Source organism: Erinaceus europaeus, chromosome 19, assembly GCF_950295315.1.
Source record: "Erinaceus europaeus chromosome 19, mEriEur2.1, whole genome shotgun sequence".
In the NCBI taxonomy this organism is placed as follows: domain Eukaryota; kingdom Metazoa; phylum Chordata; class Mammalia; order Eulipotyphla; family Erinaceidae; genus Erinaceus; species Erinaceus europaeus.
Window position 1 is genome coordinate 20,081,546 of NC_080180.1, and position 17,780 is coordinate 20,099,325.

The window sequence follows — 17,780 nt, forward strand, 5'->3', positions numbered from 1 at the left end:
AAGGAGGGAGGGAGGAAGAGGGAGAGGGGAGGTAAGGAGGGAGGGAGAGAGGTAAGGAGGGAGGGAGGGAGGGAGGAATAGCATCTTCCAGATAAGGCTCTGACTTGCTTGCTCTCCTAAAACATTCATGACTGTGCCAGTTTTGCCCACAGACCCACCCTCCCAGGCCCACACAAATGAAAATAACCAGCTAAGGGAGTTGTGCCATGAGGAGGCCAGTGTGGCCAGGGCTAGGAATCCTGCCCCACCATGGACATGAAGCCCTTAGCTGGCTAATGAATCAAGTCAGAGAACTAAGTTTCCATTCAAATGTGAGTCTTTGCTCCCCCTCCCCCTTCCTCTCCTCCTCTTCCATCTTCTTTTTTACTCTTTTAGCCAGAGCACTCCTTAGCTCCGGTGTACAGTGGTTATGGGAATTGAATGAGGGGTCTCTGAGCCTCAGACATGAGGATCTGTTGCACAATGGTTGTGCTGTCTCTCTGGCCTAAAAATATACATTTTTCAAACTCGGGGGTCTATGACCAGACTGAAAGTGGGGCCAGGACCAGGAGCTACCCAATGCTGCCCACTGGAGAAGCAGCCTCCTGCTCTGTCTGCCCCACACTCAATAAACTCCTCTCTCCCATCTGCTCTGGGAGCCTCACTCAGGCCCTGCCAGGTGGGCAGTGTGTCCCTGGGGTCCATGCCTCTTTCTACACTGAGCCCACTGAGGTGGTGCTTCTGCCAGCAGCCAGGGCCAGGCGTGGAAGCTGCTGGGGGCTGGGCCCAGTGTTTTTCCAGTGAGCTGGGGGAGGAGGGAGCTCGAGGACATCCACCAGACACAGCCCAGCTCCACACCCTGCCAAGGCCTCACACACAGCTCTGGGAGCCTGGATGGAGAGCCAGGGGCTCCAGACACCCACTCCTGGGCCATAAGGAGTGCAGCCCCCTGACTCTTCTGACCTCCAAAGATCCCCAACAGTGAAATCAATCAGTGGGGATCTACAGATATCAGAGTGTCAGGAAAACAGGCAGTGCTCCCTCTCCCCCCCCCAGGCTGGGGCTCTGCCTTCTGGGGGTCCTCAAATACTGACCTCAGATCAAGCAAGGTCAGAGTCAGAGGATGGGGGATTCTGGGCTGATTTTGTTTGTTTGTTGCTATTTTGTTGGATAGGACAGACAGAAATTGAGAGGGGAGGGGTAGATAGAGAGGGAGAGAGACAGAGACGCCAGAAGCACTGCTTCACCACTTATGAAGCCTCCCCCTGCAGGTGGGCATCCAGCACTTGAACCTTGGGCTGACTTTTTTTATCTTTATTTATTTATTGGATAGAGACAGCCAGAAATTGAGAGGAGGAGGGGAGATAGAGAGGAGAGAGACAGAGAGACACCTGCAGCCCTGCTTCACCACTCATGAAGCTTTCCCCCTGCAGGTGGGGACCAGGGGCTCAAACCCGGGTCCTTGTGCACTGTAATATGTGCGCTCAACCAGCTGCGCCGCCACTCAGCCCCGGGCTGATTTGTTAAGACCTTTTTGTCACAGGGACATGAATATTCTTGTGAACAGTGTCCTGTCCCCAAACAGAACTGGCCCCAAAGTGTGTGTGTGGGGGGGGGGGGTAAAGGGGACCAGGGACACAGGAGCGGCTGGGTTTTAATAGTCTCAGTAAGGACAGCAGGTCTCAGGGGCCACCTTCTTGGTGATGGGTGGGATAATGGGGACACAGTGCCACCAAGGGCCCCCTGCAGTGAACCTGTCTGTCACTCCTTCCACCACCCCCTCCTGCTCTCAGGCCCCTTGTTCCTTGTTGATTTTCATAGTTGAGGAAACCCCATTTGCTGGCTCCAGGGTGACTAGGAGAAAGCCAGGTGCAATGTGGCAGGGGACTTTTGGGGCTGGGCTGGGATGCTGTGCTTCCTTGCTCTGGCTTCTCCCATCTGGGCTTGGGTCCCACCCACCTGCGCTCTGATATGCATGGCAGCCAAATGCCAAATCACCCCCAGGCCCCACCTGCCCATCTGCACACATTACTCTGCCAGAAGCTCGTGGTCAGGACATCTAGAGAGAGACTAGGGAGGACTTGCCCGGTCACCCACTCAGGAAGGGGAAATGCCAGTCCTGTCCTGGAGGGAGGAGATTTAACCTCCACAAGTCATTGGCCTTCTGTCCCATCTGGGGCACCCAAGGTTAGACAATACCCCTCACGGCCAGCAGGGGGCAGCTCCATCTCTTATGGTGACCAAGCTGTGGTTTGAGTGTTTGCCAAGTGCCCTTGGTTCAAGGACCTGCAGGGCCAGGGCAGTTCAATCAAGCCCACCCCAAGACCTCAGGAAATGACCCTGATGCAACACCTGCCCCCCACCTGACCAGTGGGGTTGTGAAGGCAAGGCAGGATACCAGCTAGCAGAGCAGCCAATGCCAGATTAGATTAGGGTCAGAGATAAAAATAATGACATAGGGCTGGAGAGACAGCATAATGGTTATGCAAAAAGAACTTCATGCCAGAGGCACCAAAGGTCTCAGGTTCAATCCCTAGCACCACCAGAAGCCAGAGCTGAGCAGTGCTTTGGTAATAAACAAACCAAGGAATACATTTACTGAGCAGTGCCAAACTCAGTGTGCCACCAATATCATTGCATTTCTTCTTCCTGGCAATCCTGTGAGGTTGGACTCATTATTCCTATTCAGAAGAAGAAACAGGCTCAGAAGTTAAAGAGCCTGTTCAAATATTCAAGGAGGTGACCATGTGGGTAGAAAGACTTATATGTCTCTGGTCTTGAGGTCAATCCCTGACACAGCATATTAACAAATAAATATAGCTTTAAAAAAAGAACATGTTAGAGGCTAGACTGATGCAACCAGTAGAACACATACGTTAGCATGCACAAGGACCCAGTTCAAGCCCCTGGCCCCCACCTGCAGGGGGCAAGCAGGTCTACAGGTGTCTCTGTCTAGCTCTATCATCCCTTCCCCTCTCAACTTCTCTCTGTCCTATCAAATAAGTGAAGGGGGGAAGACCACCAGGAGTGGCAGATTCATCTTGCAGGCACTAAGTCCCAAGCGATAACCCTGTTGGCAAAAATTTTAAAAACAAATTAAAAAAAATTTAAATAAGGGGGCCAGGCAGTGGCGCACTTGGTTAAGCACATACTTAGCAGTGCACAAGGACCCAGGTTTAAGCCCCTGGTCCCCACCTGCAGGGGGAAAACTTCTGGAGTAGTGAAGCAGGGCTACAGGTCTCTCTCTGTCTCTTTCCCTCTCTATCCCCCCCCCAATTTCTCTGTATCCAATAATAAATAAAATAAAAATATTTTTAAATAAAAAAGGTAGAACATTCTTATTGCTAGTATACACAGGTTTTGAATCAGCGTACTAGATCCTCAGAGGCTACATGTTTAGCCATTGAAGACAAGGAGTTCGCCACAGGTGTCCCTCTGAATCGGGCCACACCAAGCCCAGATCCCCACAGAGAACCCGAAACTCATATAAACATCCTTTCCCCTGAAGGTTGCAGCTTTCCCCAACGGCATTGCCAGTCTACTTCCCAGCATCTCTTTTTGTCCAAGCCACGGTGACCCGAGTGGGCGGAGGGGCTCCCCTAGTCCTGACTCAACGTCCAGGCTGATTTCACTGGCAGGGAGTTCAGAGGCCTCCCAGGGAGCAGGCATTTTGGCGGCCTAGCCCTCCAACCTCAACAACCCAGAGATAAATCAGAGTGCTGGCGGATCCTGGGAAGTCTGGATCCCATTGGCGGGGTCCTGGGCCAGTGACTCCTAGTCTCCCAGAGCTGGGCCACGCCCCTGGCCCCAATTTCCTCCTTCCTGTGCGGCCTGGAAGCCCCCAGGCCTGAAGGCAGGGACAGGGGTGGGGCCTGGCAGGGAGTTGAGGGCCTGCTTCCCACCCACTGCAGGGCACTGGGAGGGGGATGGGTGGTGGTGGCTGAGGGCCAGCTGGAGGCCTGGGAAGAGCGCACGGATTTTTATTGAGCACCTACTATTTGCTGATAACTTGTGCACTCCAGTGCCCCAGCTCAGGCCGGGGTGCAGGAGGAAGTGGCTGGGACTCAGCAGCGGGCTGAAGGCTGCCCAGCCCGTGTCCACTTCTCGAAGCCCGCTGACCCCCATCCCGCCCCTGAGCCAGAGGACGTGTGTGGGGGCGGGCGGCGGCCTGAGCTGGAAGTGGTGGTGGCAGGCCCCCCGAGCAGAGGAAAGGCGCAATTGTGTTCAGGCTTCCTGCCCTGCCCGGCCAGCGCGCTGCGGCCCCGGGGCGGCGGGGAGGTAGGAAAGGGTTACGCGCGCTGGCAGGCCGCGGCTGCATCTGCAAGGGCCGGGCTCCCGCCCCTCCTGCTGCTCGCGGACACCGAGCTGGGGCGAGAGGGGCGGGGCCGGGGGAGGGGCGGGGCCGACGGAGCCCGGGAAAGGGCGGGCCCAGTGGGGTCGGGGCGGGGCCGGGGCGGGGCCGGCCGGCCGGCCGGCGTGTGCCGGGGGCAGCGGGTCTAGAGGCTCCGCCCCGGCCGCCCGGCCCGCGGGGGGCGCACTTTGTTCCGGACGCCGGCTCCCCGCCCACTGCCGGGCCCCAGCCGGCGGCCCCAGCGCGGCCGCTCCGAGCCTGGGAGCCAGAAAACTTCCCTGCACGGCCCGCCGGCCCGGGATGCGAGCGGGGCCCGAACGCGGTAGCGCCGCCCGGACGGTGAGTGGGGGCGCGGGGGAGCCGAGCTCCGGGCGGCTCGGGCAGGCGGCTGGGCGGCCGTCGGGGACTCAGTCGAGGGGACGCGCTCGGGGCTCCTCGGCTCTAGCCTTGGCGAGCCTCAGTTTCCCTTCCTGTGAAATGCATGTAACTTAGAGCGAGTCGGGGTGCGGTCGGCAGAGGCCCCGGGGCTCCGCTCCCTTTCCCGCATCTCTCGCGCCCCGAGCCCGCGGGACCACCGGGCAGGTGACCTTGCGCGACAAAGTCTCCCTGGGCCCCGGGATGTGCTGAGCAACGCCCCGCAGGCTCCCGCCCCGGGAGGAGACAAGAGGGAGTCAGGGGCTGCCGGGAGCACCTCTGGGCGCCGGGTGCTGGGACCCTCGGGGTTCCTTCTGTCCTCGGAACTGGGGGAGATGGGACCCGGGTTAAAGCACCGGCCAGGTCTGCAGAGGGCAAGGGGCGGGGCGCGGGAGCAGGGTGACGGGGTGACAGCCACCCGCAGAGAGTCTTCCTGGTCCCTTGTCCCCAGCAGCCTAGCACGAGGGAATCAGCTGGCGACTCAATGGGACTTTGTTAGGACAGCCGGGGGCGCAGCTGGCGCCGGCTTAAGGCGAGCCCGAACCCCCCGTGATAAAGTGCTGTTTATCCAGCTTCCTGTTTCAGTGGTTGGGACACCATTGGCTCGTTCAAATCCAATGCCGAGGAGCCTCCAAAAGCTAGGGTTCGCCGGTGGCCGGCCGGTGTCCTCGGTTCCCGCAACTGCGAGTCCTCCGGGTCCTTGGCTCCCTTCTGGCCAAAGCCCCAGTCACCGCTGTCTGCTCAGGGTTTTCTGTTTGTTCTGTTTTGCATGGGGGTTGGTGTATCTTGCAGGTTAAGCTGGGGAGAGAGGGAGGGAGAGTGAAAACTATGCCTGTGGGTGAGCTTTATAGTGACACTTCCTCCCACCACCCTGGTCCTCTGTGGTCGCCTGGCAGCTCACTACCTGAGCAGCGAGTGCAGCTAAGTGGAGCGGGGGACATGAGCCACTGCTGGAAGGGCTGAGATTCCTCAGGCCCAGAGGTTCATTTCCTGGCCGTCTGGGGAGGGCAGTACCCGGACTCTGCGCTCCAGAAATTGTACCTCAGCTTCCTGGGGTCAGGCCTTGAGTTCTGCTTTGTGTTTGAGATTTCTGGGTGATTGTGCACGTAACTCTCGAGTACCCTTAGCCAGACACCCTGCTTGATCAACCACAACGTCTCGCACACAAGTAGTAGGCACTTAATAAATTTCAGTTGGTGTAATAAAATTGGAAACATAAGTGCCTCCCAGAGACCCCCTATCTAATTCAGGAACCCATTTATTTATTCTTTGGCAGTTGTCTTGCTTCAAACCTCCCTTGTTCCCTCAAAATAGAGTCCACAGTGGGGCTGGTTTGCCCATAGGTGGCCATGTTTTCAGCATACTGGCCTTTCCTGAGATCTCCTTGGAGAACCCTGGTCTGGGGGAAACGGAAGAACAAGAAAGCTGTTTCTCTTCCTTTGCCCAATCTGGCCCTCTCCCAAGTCCTCGTGATTTCTGCTATCAGCTCAGCTCTGGTCCTGCAGAAAGCAGTAGCCCAGAGTAGGAAGATGTTTTGTCCGTCTCTTCAAGCTTGCTGTCAATTTCATCTTCCGTCAGTGTCCCTTCTTACAAAGTTCTTCTGAATTCTTCAAGGGCTTTTAAGAAAGTGAGAATGTCAAAGTCAGAAGGCTCCCTTCCTCTCCCCACCCCTGCTGTGCTCTCCTCTCTTTGACAGACAAGAATCAAAACATGAGGCCATGTTCCCAGAGCCACTGAGGGAACCCCAGAAACCAGCTGAAAGCAAAGGTCTCAGTCTCAGACTAGGGCTCCTTCCCTTCCGGTCATGTCCTTCCACTCAGTTTCTTGCTCTCCCAGACCACCCTGTGGGTCTCAGCTGATGACACTCAGCTGTAGGCAGGAGAGAGGAACAGAAACGGGCGAGGAGTCCCACCCATTCTGAGTGCTTGGAACAAGGAGAACTATGAAACGTGGCAACACTTGGCCATCGCCTCATCTTTCTGGCCCCTGGTCACCAAACAGTAATTCAAAACACTTTCAGTTCCTTCTTCCACATCGACTCCCCCTGCCCCAGATTGCCAAGGGAAAAACACCCTCCCCACTCCACAATTTCCTGGGCTTGATCTGTTCCCCCACCTCCTCAGAAGGCTGACTCAGGCCTGATTTCCTCCAAGGGGCCTGGGGTTTTGCTTCCCAGCTTCCTGTGACTCTTGAGACATGAGTGGGGGTGGGGGTGGTGACAGGATGGCTAAGAGGCAGACCCTTCTGGTCTCCTGTGGACGTGTTTCTCACACACGTCCTGTGCAGTGTAAATGTCACCCCCAGTGAACCTACTTGCCCTGCTTGATTTTAATGTGTGATTCCATGATGTGTATAGAAGGTGAAAGGTAGGTGGGTGGGGCTAGATAGCATAATATTTATGCAAAGAGACTCTCATACCTGAGGCTCCAGAGTTCCAGGTTCAATCCCCTGCACCATAAGCCAGAGCTGAGCAGTACTCTGGAAAAGAAAGAAAGAAAGAAAGAAAGAAAGAAAGAAAGAAAGAAAGAAAGGCTGAGGCTCATTCCCCACCAGGGGCTGTTCATACCCTTCAGAGGGCTGTGAGGCTGCTCTGATGACCTGTCCTCAGATGCTCTGAAAGCTTTCCTAGCTGGGGTATCACTCCATTGTTCTCACCTTCTCCTCCTCCTTCTTTTCCTTTCATTTGATATGGGGGACAGAAATTGAGAGTGTGTGTGTGTGTGTGTGTGTGTGTAGAGAGAGTGAGAGACCTGTGTAGTACTGCTTCACCACTCATGAAGCTTCTCCTCTGCAAGCAGGGACCTGGGTCTTGTACGCCATCTTTCTTTCTTGTTTAATTTAAGAATAGAGAGGTTTATTTATTTTTTTTACTTTATTTTTTTAAAACATTATTTTATTTGATAGGACAGAGAGAAATTTAGAGGGAAGCGGGAGACAGGGAGGGAGGGAGACACCTGTAGACTTGCTTCACTACTTGTGAAACTTTCCCTCTGCAAGTGGGGACTGGAGGCTTGAACCCAGGTCCTTGAGCACTGTTATGTGTGCACTTAACTGAGTGTGCCACATCCTGCCCTAGGATTGCCTTCTTAATTTCCTTTTCCAGTTGTTCGCTGCTGGTCTATAGAAAACCAAGTATATTCTGTCTGTTGGCTTTGTACCCTGCAACTTTACTGAATCTATTTATTAGCTCTAGTAGCTTTTCCTTGGGAATATGTATATTCATGTTCCCCGTGAGTAGAGATGTTTTTACTTCGTCTTTTCCCATTGGGACAGCCTCCATTTCTTTTTCCTGCCCAGCTGCTCAGGTGAGCACTCACACCTGCACGCTGAGCAGCCATGGTAAAGGCGGCGTCTTTGCTGCTGCTGATCTCATGGGGAAAGCTCGCTCTTTTGTGTCGAGTCTGACGCTTGCTCCTGGTTCTTTATAATTTCCCTTTGCCATGTTTTGGAAATTCCCACTTGTCTGTGAGTTTTTATCATAAAAGATGTGTTGGATTTTTGTCAGTTGCTTTTGTTGTTGTCGTTCCTGTGTCAGTTGAGAGCATGATGTGCTTGGGGAGTTACTTTACATTGCTAGTTTTTCTAATGTGGAATTACCCTTGCATTCCTGGGACGTCTGAGAGTTTTGTTCTGTTTCCATCTCAAGCTTCATTTCATCATTATTGTTGTCCCTGGGGGTTCACCACTGCAGGCTGACTTTTTCAGAGGTGAGAGAGAGAGACCACAGCACTGAAGCTTCCTCCACTGCCAGGAGAGCCAGGCTTGACCCTGAGTCACACTCATGGCCAAACAGCGGCATGTGAGCTTCTTTGCCAGTCCTGTTCTATTGCTGGAAATTTTAATTGTGGTAAATTATACATCATAGAAAATTGACTATAAGGAGTCAGGCGGTAGCACAGCTGGTTAATCGCACATGGTGCGAAATGCAAGGACCAGCCTAAGGATCCCGGTTCGAGCCCCCAGCTCCCCACCTGTAGGGGAGTCGCTTCACAGGCATTGAAGCAGATCTGCAGGTGTCTATTTTTCTCTCCCCCTCTGTCTTCCCCTCCTCTCTCCATTTTTCTCTGTCCTATCTAACAACAACAACAACAATAATAACTACAACAGCAATAAAAAACAAGGGCAACAAAAAGGGAAAAATAAATATAAATAAATATTAAAAAAAAAGAAAATTGACTATACTAGCCACTCTGCCACAGATAGTTCAGAAACATTAAAAGTACACTCGGGAACTGGGTGGTAGCACAGCAGATTAAGCGCACATGGCTCAAAGCACCTGGACCAGCGTAAGGATCCCAGTTCAAGCCCCTGGCTCCCCACCTGCAGGGGAGTCGCTTCACAAGCGGTGAAGCAGCAGGTCTGCAGGTGTCTATCTTTCTCTCTCCCTTTCTGTCTTCCCTTCCTCTCACGATTTCTCTCTGTCCTATCCAACAACAACAGCAATAACAACAAATACAACAACAAGGGCAACAAAAATGGGGAGAAAATGGCCTCCAGGAGCAGGGGATTCATAGTATAGGCACCAAGCCCCAACAATAACCCTGGAGGCAAAAAAAAAAAAAAAACGCACCTGCAGAGAGGGGAGACACTAACTTCTTTTTTATATATATTTTTTATTTACCTTCCCTTTTGTTGCCCTTGTTTTTTTATTGTTGTTGTAGTTATTATTGTTGTTATTGATGCCGTCGTTGTTGGATAGGACAGAGAGAAATGGAGAGAGGAGGGGAAGACAGAGAGGGAGGAGAGAAAGATAGACACCTGCAGACCTGCTGCTTCATTGCTTGTGAAGCGACTCCCCTGCAGGTGAAGAGCCAGGGGCTCGAACTGGGATCTTTACACCAGTCCTTGGTGCTTCGCACCATGTGCGCTTAACCCGCTGCACTTCTGCCCGACTCCGAGACGCTAATTTCTATAGCATTCTACTGTCAGGGCTGGCAAGGACTTGACTTCTGTGTAGCTCTGTATCTTTATCTGATACACCAGATGCCTCTAAAACATCCCCAGTGGGGTGAGTGGGGGTGTCCTTCAGCTTTAAACCCAACATTGCTGGGAACCCCCAACTGTTAGTGATTAACATCTTTTCTCTCTCTTACATGAGTAACCCTTTTTTATCATTAATTTTGACCATCCTCTCTCTCTCTCTCTTATTGTACATGTTGAAGAATTAATCTCTTGGCAGTATCACTTTTTTAATAATTACTTAAAAAAAAAAAAAAAAACAAACTTCTCTTTCCATGTTTGGCTGGCTCAGTCCTTCAGAGTTTCTGCTAATGTTTATCTTTTGTCATAGGTGTAACAGCCACAAAATTGGTTCAAGGTATCAAAAGGTGAATTGGCCTCACCAAATAAATTGTGTGTGTGTGTGTGTGTGTGTGTGTGTGTGGTGGGAGGTAGTTCAGAATCATCCCGGCAGAAACAGTGACATGTGCAAAGTGACAGCCAGTCCCATTTGGTGCAGCTGCCACACTCCAGCCCTTCGTCCCCTCTCTGGCCCCACTTCCCCTTGGATGCGTCCTCCTTGCTTTTTGCTGGGAAGAGCTGTGGTGTCACAGCCAGGATTCAGAGCACAGCATGAGCCACGCTTGGCTCCCATCTGGACTCCGCTAGGGAAGTCCTCTGCCCGTGATGAGCGTTCAGCAAACACTAGTCACTGATGACAGCAGCTCTGCAGCACAGGATTCTGTCAGCTGCAGCTCCTGTTCTCTGCCTTCTCTGCGCTGGCATCTGCATCGCTCTCTGTGGCCTTGTGTCTGTTAGAGACTCGCTTTCTCCTCTGGGAGGAACTGCCTGGAAAGCGCCTCCTCAGAGGAGGCCCCAACTGGTCCGCCCACTCTCCCTCCTCCTCTGCCCCCATCTTCTCCCCACACCCACTGCAATGATTCCTCTAAGCTGGCAGATTTGGGGGGACCCTGTCAGCCTGCACGCTGGGACGCTGAGTGCATAAGTTCATCAGCACCCTCCTCTTGCCTTTGATGGGATCACCCTTAGAGCAGGCTTTGGTCTGCTTGGAGGGTAGGGTGCTCGGTATGGCAAGCAGCACCCCAGTTCTGAGCCCATGGACACCCACCAACCTCAGGCAGGCACCAGTTGTCACTTAGGCAGAGCTGGTGTTTTGTTTTGTTTTACAACTTTACAGAGGGTCCCTGGAGCTGGGGCCAGGGAGGAGACCCAAGGCAGAAAGTGGCCCGGGTCTGGTGGCCACTGCTGCCTCTTGCTGTGGTGTCGAGAGGTTTCCTTCCGTCCAGCTCCCCATCTGCCCGCGCTCCCTCAGGTCGATGAGCGGTGCCTCTTCCCGGCTCACTGGCCCGGGTAATTGACTTGACTGGGGCATATCACTGCTTCTGGCAGCGTGGAGATGCCAACTGTTCTGTCTGCTAGTCAGCAAAGGGGGCAGGGGGGTGCTGATGGCACAGGGACCCAATGCTAGCAGCTGCTTGCCTTGTCCTGCCTCCGAGTGGGGTCTACACGGGGCCTCTGGCCACCCCCCTCCCACCCCAGCTCTTCACAGAGAGGATTCCTTGCTCATGGACCCCATCCCACAGTAGGATTTCTGTTGGCCCCCAACCCCACGTGTTCTGTCATCTCCTGTATCAGTTCCACAAAGGGCTTTCAGGAGGCTCAGCAGCCAGGCCTCACCTCTCTGGGAGGAACTGTGGAATCTGCAGTGGGGGCCCACACCTCACTTCCGACAGGAGGAGAAAGGGTTACCTACCCAGACTCTTTTTAAATTTAAATTTTACAAATTGACTTTAAAATGTTTATTAATGAGAGGAAGAGAGACAGAAAGAGAAAACCAGAGCATCATTCTGGCACAGGTGATTCTAGGGCTTGAACCCTGGACCCCTTGTTTAAAAGTCTAGGGACTAGGGAGACAGCATAAAGGTTCTTCAGACTTTCATGCCTGAGGCTCGCAGGTCCCAAGTTCAATCCCCAATACCACCAGATGCCAGAGGTGAGCAGTGCTCTGGAATATTTGTCTGTCTGTCTATCTATCTATCCATCTATCCATCTATCATTATCTTGCTCTGTATCTCTCACATTAAAATAAACAAATAAAAAACCAAAAGTCCAGTGCCTCACCCCTTTCCCTCCTCCTGGGCCACAGTCGCTGCACCCTTAAGGTGCTTTCCAACACTGAAGGCTTTTCAATTTATTTTTCCTTCCAGAAAGTTTTTTAAAATAAATTTATTTATTTATTATTGAGTAGAGACAGAGAGAAATTGAGAGGGGAAGGGGAGGTAGAGAGAGAGAGAGACAGAGAGACACTTGCACCCCTGCTTCACCACTCATGAAGCTTCCTTCCTGCAGGTAGGGACCAGGGCTTAAACCTGGGTTCTACAGAAAGTTTGTTTGTTTTGTTTTTTGCCTCTAGGGTTATCACCAGGGCTCGGTGCCTGCACTATGAATCCACTGCTCCTGGAGGCCATTTTCTCCATTTTTGTTGCCCCTGTTGCCCTTGTTGTTACTGTTGTTAGATAGAACAGAGAGAGGGAGAGAAAGACAGACACCTGCAGCCCTGCTTCACTGCTTGTAAAGCAAGCCCCCTGCAGGTAGGGAGCCAGGGGCTTGAACTGGGATCCTTAAGCTGGTCCTTCAGATTTGTGCCATGTGCACTTAACCCGCTGTGCTATACCCTGGCCCCCCAGAAGGTGCTATTTTAAAAAGATCTCAGCTTAGTGGAGCAAGTGAAAGTCAGCGGAAGGATCCTAGTTCAAGCCTCCGGCTCCCCACCTGCAGGGGAGTCGCTTCATCTTTCTCTTCCCCTCTCTCTGTCTTCCCCTCCTCTCTCCATTTCTCTCTGTCCTATCCAACAACGATGACATCAATAACAACAACAACTACAACAACAATAAAAAACAAGGGAAACAAAAAGGAAAATAAATAAATAAATAAAAATAGAAGGTGAGAGGCAGAGAGGGAGAGAGACAAGGAGAAGGGGAGACACCCTGTGCTGCTCCGCTGCTCGTGACGCTTCCCCTTGCAGGCACTCCCACGTGATGGCTAGGGGTTCAAGTCCAGACCTTGTGCAGATTTTCCAGGGGAGTCACCTCCCGGCCCCATAACACTTCATCCCCAAATCTCTCTCTCTCTCTCTCTCTCTCTCTCTCACACACACACACACACACACACACACGCTTCTAAAGACAAGAACATTCTCCTGTGTCTGCACCATTAGCTCAGCACATGTGTGTACTGGTCAGGACAGGACTGTCACAGCCTTCACCTACATGGCAGTTGTGTGTTACATGTTAGTTGCATGCTACATGGGTCCTCGCTCAGGCTTCCCAAGGACTCCCTGAGCAGGTCTCTCTCTGACCTCTCAGCCCACCGTGGGGGGCCTGAACTGCAGACTGCTCCATGGAGGGGCCAACAAGGAAGGGTTGAAATCAGGATGGTGGTGCCTGCAGACAAAGCCCTTTGATTTCTGGCACTGTTTCATCTCTCCAGCCGCCTAGGGAGACTTCACGGGAATGCCCCCCCCCCGCCCCGCCCCCTGAATCTCGCTAGTGCAGGGAGTTATCTAAGGAGCCCAGTAGTGCAGCACTACATGTGACAGTCACAGGCAGGGAAGGCTCTGTGTCTCCAGATGGCTTTCTGGGTGTCCTTGACCTCCTTGTCTCGTGATACGTGGGGACACTTTCTGTACCTATTTCACAGCTGAGGAGAATGAGGCCGAGGCCCGAGGAAGCTGGGATAAAATGCTGTTTCCACAGTCACAATCGGGTAGGTGCTGTCCAAGGACCGATGAAATGATCCGGGTTCGAGCCCCCAGCTCCCACCTGCAAGGCGTATGCTTCACAAGTGGCAAAGCAGGTCTGCTGGTGTCTATCTTTCTCTCTCCCTCTCTATATCCCCCTCCTCTCTCAATTTCTCTCTGTCCTATCCAATAAAATTGGGGGGGATGGCCACCAGGAGCAGTGGACTCATAGTGCTGGCACTGAGCCCCAGAGATAACCTTGGAGACAATTAAAATAAAAAAATAAAATTAAAAAACAAAAAGATTACTGATGATAGTCTCCAGTTGATGGCAGAGAATAAGAATAAAGCAGAGTCTGAACCTAGCGCCCACCTTGTTGGGAGAAGCTTCCGTGCTGTACTTTCCTCTCTCTCTCTCTCTCTTTTTAATCTTAAAAAAATTAAAGTATTGGGGAGTCAGGCGGTAGCACAGCAGGTTAAAGCAAAGCGCAAGGACCAGTGTAGGGATCCTGGTTTGAGCCCCCGGCTCCCCACCTGCAGGGGAGTCACTTCACAGGCGGTGAAGCAGGTCTGCAAGTGTCTATCTTTCTCTCCCCCTCTCTGTCTTCCCCTCCTCTCTCCATTTCTCTCTGTCCTATCCAACAACAACAACAATAATAACTATAACAATAAAACAACAAGGGCAACAAAAGGGAAAAAATAAATTAATTAATTAAAAAATTAAAGCATTGGGAGTCGGGCAGTAGCACAGCAGGTTAAGCGCACGTGACACAAAGCACAAGGACCGGCGTGAGGATCCCAGTTCGAGCCCCTGGCTCTCCACCTGCAGGGGAGTCGCTTCACAAGCCGTGAAGCAGGTCTGCAGGTGTCTGTCTTTCTCTCCCCCATCTGTCTTCCCCGCCTCTGTCCATTTCTCTCTGTCCTATCCAACGATGATGACGTCAACAACAATAATAACTACAACAACAATAAAAACAAGGGCAACAAAAAGGAAATACATAAATATTAAAATTAAAGTGTTATTGTTTTTTTTTATTTGGTAAGACAGAGAGAAGTTAATAGGGGAGGAGGAAGGAGGATGAAGAGAGCCATCTATAGTTTGTTTTTTTCCCCCTCCAGGGTTATCTGCTCCTGTGGCCATCTTTTCAATTTTTTGGATGTTTTCCCTGCCCCCTTTACCTGAAAGGAAAAAACAAACAAACAAAAACACCAGTTTAATTACTCCTCCTCGTTTAATACAGCCAAAGAGATAAAGCAAGAGTGCATTGCATGAGTCAGGTCTGTGTCAGTGACAGATCACCAGCCTGTTCTTAGTGGCTCCTGGAGTTGATAAGCTGGACTCTCCCACATCTCGAGTGAAGTCAGAACAACTCATTGCCCATCTCCTTAAGATGACACCAGGAAGACACATCTGTAACGACCACGTCCCACCCCTGAGTCAGCAACCACTTCCCTAGTGGCTGTGGCCAGAGGAGAGCCTCGGGAGGCCCAAGAGTGACCACAGGGTAGGGTAGGGGGACACTGTGGGGAGCACCGCTCTGAGCTCCACACCCATGTCCAGCCCCAGACAAAGGCCCCTGTGTTGGACAGCAGGGCAGACGGCCTGGGAGAGGCTGTAGGGGCGGGATGGGTGGAGCTGGGTGAGGCAGAGCTGGATGGGGCAGAGCTGGATGGAGCAGAGCTGGGTGGGCAAAGCTGAGTGGGCAGAGATGCACAAGGCAGAGCTGGATGGGGCAGAGCTGGGTGAACAGAGCTGGCTGGCAGAGCGGGGCAGGGCAGAGCTGGGCCAGGCAGCCATGGCCTGGCTGGCCACTGGCACTCTGCAGGGACTCCTTGCCCACTGCTCACTCCCAGGGGAGGCAGAGACTCATCCCGAGACTGTTTCACCCTTCTTGGCAGAGTCCCCCCCAAAGGGGCCTTTGCACAGCAGGCTAGGGGGAGTCTCTGTTGGGGTGCCAGTGGTAGATGGGAGCGGGCTCTGAGGTCTGGGTGCCCTGCTGGCTCTCCTGTTTTTATAAGCAGTTCCCAAGTGGAGCAGGGTTCAGATGTGGCCACGTCAGGGGAAGGTGGGGGGTCCTGGGGATGCTCCCGGCCGGCTTCTTGGCCTCAGCCTCTGCCGGAGGTGGGAGACCTGCCCTGTGGCCCGAGTGCCTGCTCAGGACCCGTGGGCCACAGCTGCCCACCTGCTGGGTTTCCTCTGCCTCCTCTAAGAGAGCTGCTGCCTGCCAAGCAGAGGTTCCAGAGAGAGAAGGAAGCACACTTCACCCCAGCCTGCAGCACCCCACATTGGGTCCCGGGCCCCCACTGTGTGTCCTGGCACTCCCTCCCCTGTGTCCTGAGCCGGCTCTCTCTCCCATCAGTGGGGAACCTTCCTTCTTCTCCCTGCTTTTGGTCTATTGTATGTTAATGAAGACAGAACCAGCAAGCTGTGACATGTGCAGATCCTGGGTGCCAGGTCGCTGGGGTTTGGACAGAGACCAGGCAACACAGCCTACACCCCAATCCAGAGGCCTCTCCATTGCCCCTCTCTCCCCCCGTCCCCCACTGTTCCCCCATGTTACCCCACCACCCTGGTCAGCACTGTCCTGTTTGTGAACTCTGTGTAAATGTCTGCTTTGCTTTTGTGTCTGGCTTCTTGAGCTGAGTGTCACACCTGATAGGTGTGTCTGTGCTGACTGTGGTCATTTGTCTCCTTTGGTTTCTGATGTGGGGCTGCGCCTCAGTGTGTGATGGGGAGGGGACTTTTGCTGTTCGGGGAGTCACAGTCATCAGTGGGGTGACTGCTGGGAGTGAGTGCAGGCGATCTGGGAGGCTCTGAAGTCCACATTGTGTCTGTCGCCTCTGTCTCCAGGCCATTTCTCCCTTCTCCCGTGGCTGTTCACAGAAGGCCACAGTGCTTTTTCTCCCTTCTGTGGCCTGGGAACCACCAAAGCTAGAAAGTTCTGGCATCATAGAGAAGCATGTGTTTCCCCATGAACAGGAAGTCCCTCTCTGCAGGGCTGGGAAGTCCAGTGGCAGAGCACAGGGCTTGCATGCCTTAGACTCCAGAGGTCCCGGGTTCTGTCCCCGCCACAGCCAGATGCTAAGGCTGAGCAGAGCTCTGGTGTGTGTCTCTCTCTTTCATCAATATGAAATACCTGTCTGAGAGGTGGCATGGTGGATAAAGTGTTGGACTCTCAAGCATGAGGTCTTGAGTTTGATCCCTGGCATCGTATGTGCCAGAGTAACACTCTGGTTTGTGCTTTCTCTTACGAATAGACTTTTAAAAATGAAATGAATATGTAACTATTTTTTCTTAAAAAAGAAAGTTGTTTTCTAAGTAGAGAGCCCACTTTGCTCACTGAGGGGTTGGTCCCCAGCACCCCTGCACACTGGGCCTCTGAGAAAGAGGTGATGGGGGAGCAGGGGCGGGGTGCCGGGCAGAGGGCTTTTCTGAGAATACCCCACTCCAGTCAGGCGTCGGCTGAGGGAGCAACTGCAGTTCCTGCTTTCAAATTCCAAGATACTGGGTGGTGGGGGCAGGGGGCGGGGTTACTTTTCAATTTCTGGGGTAACATTGACCCATCATCTCCCACCCACCTCACAGACTAAATCAGGCTGCGTGTGAGTGAAGGCCTTTGTACTGTGAGGTGTCCAGGACTGTTTTAGCTTCCTGTGTGCCCAGGCTCAAGTCTCTGCCCCTCTCAGTTTTCTCTAATAGAGCCAGGACCTTGCACATGCGCCATTTTACTGCTCCTTGGCTGTTCTCTTCATTCAGATAGTAAGAGAGAAAGAGAGAGGGGGAGACCTTGTACCAGAGCTCCCCCCCCCCCCAGTGCCATAGGATGGACCCCCAGGTGGTGCTGGGGCTTGAACCTGGGCTGCAGACAGGTGCTCTCTCTCCTGCCCTGTCTCAATAGTCTTATCCGGAGCTAAATCCTTGGCGTCAGGAGATGGCTCTCCCCTTAGAGCACATGTCTGGCTGTACATAAGACCCTGGGTCCAAGCCTCAGCACCACATGGGGTCACACCACAAGGGGATGGGGGTGCTGTGGGAGTTCTGAGGACAACTGTTGAGGGCATGCTGTGGTATCTTCTCTCTCTGCCTGCCTGTCTCTCCCTCTCTCTAAAATGGATGAGGACTTGGGTTGGGAAGGCTGCTAAGTGGGTGTCCAGGCGGCTTATTGATATTAACGACTTACAGTAACAATGATAATAGTTCTGCGGGAGTCCTGACACTCTCCACCCCCCACCCCCAGCTCCGTTGGAGGTAAGGAGCCGGTTGAGGACAGACTTGAGTGCCAGTCGGTGCCTCTGCCAGGCCCTGCTCCACTCTGAGGCATCCAGCTTTCTCTCTCTG

The 17,780-nt window shown here is 53.1% G+C and overlaps 1 protein-coding gene across 2 annotated transcripts in view; it reads left to right on the forward strand.

The window, feature by feature from the left end:
• Positions 1-4,446: 4,446 nt before the first annotated feature.
• Positions 4,447-17,780, forward strand: part of NAV1 (neuron navigator 1) — a 282,750-nt gene continuing 269,416 nt past the window's right edge. For both annotated transcript variants that reach the window (XM_060178529.1, XM_060178531.1), the window contains exon 1: positions 4,447-4,669. The gene's annotated coding sequence lies outside the window, so the exon portion shown is untranslated. The remainder of the gene's footprint in view (positions 4,670-17,780) is intronic.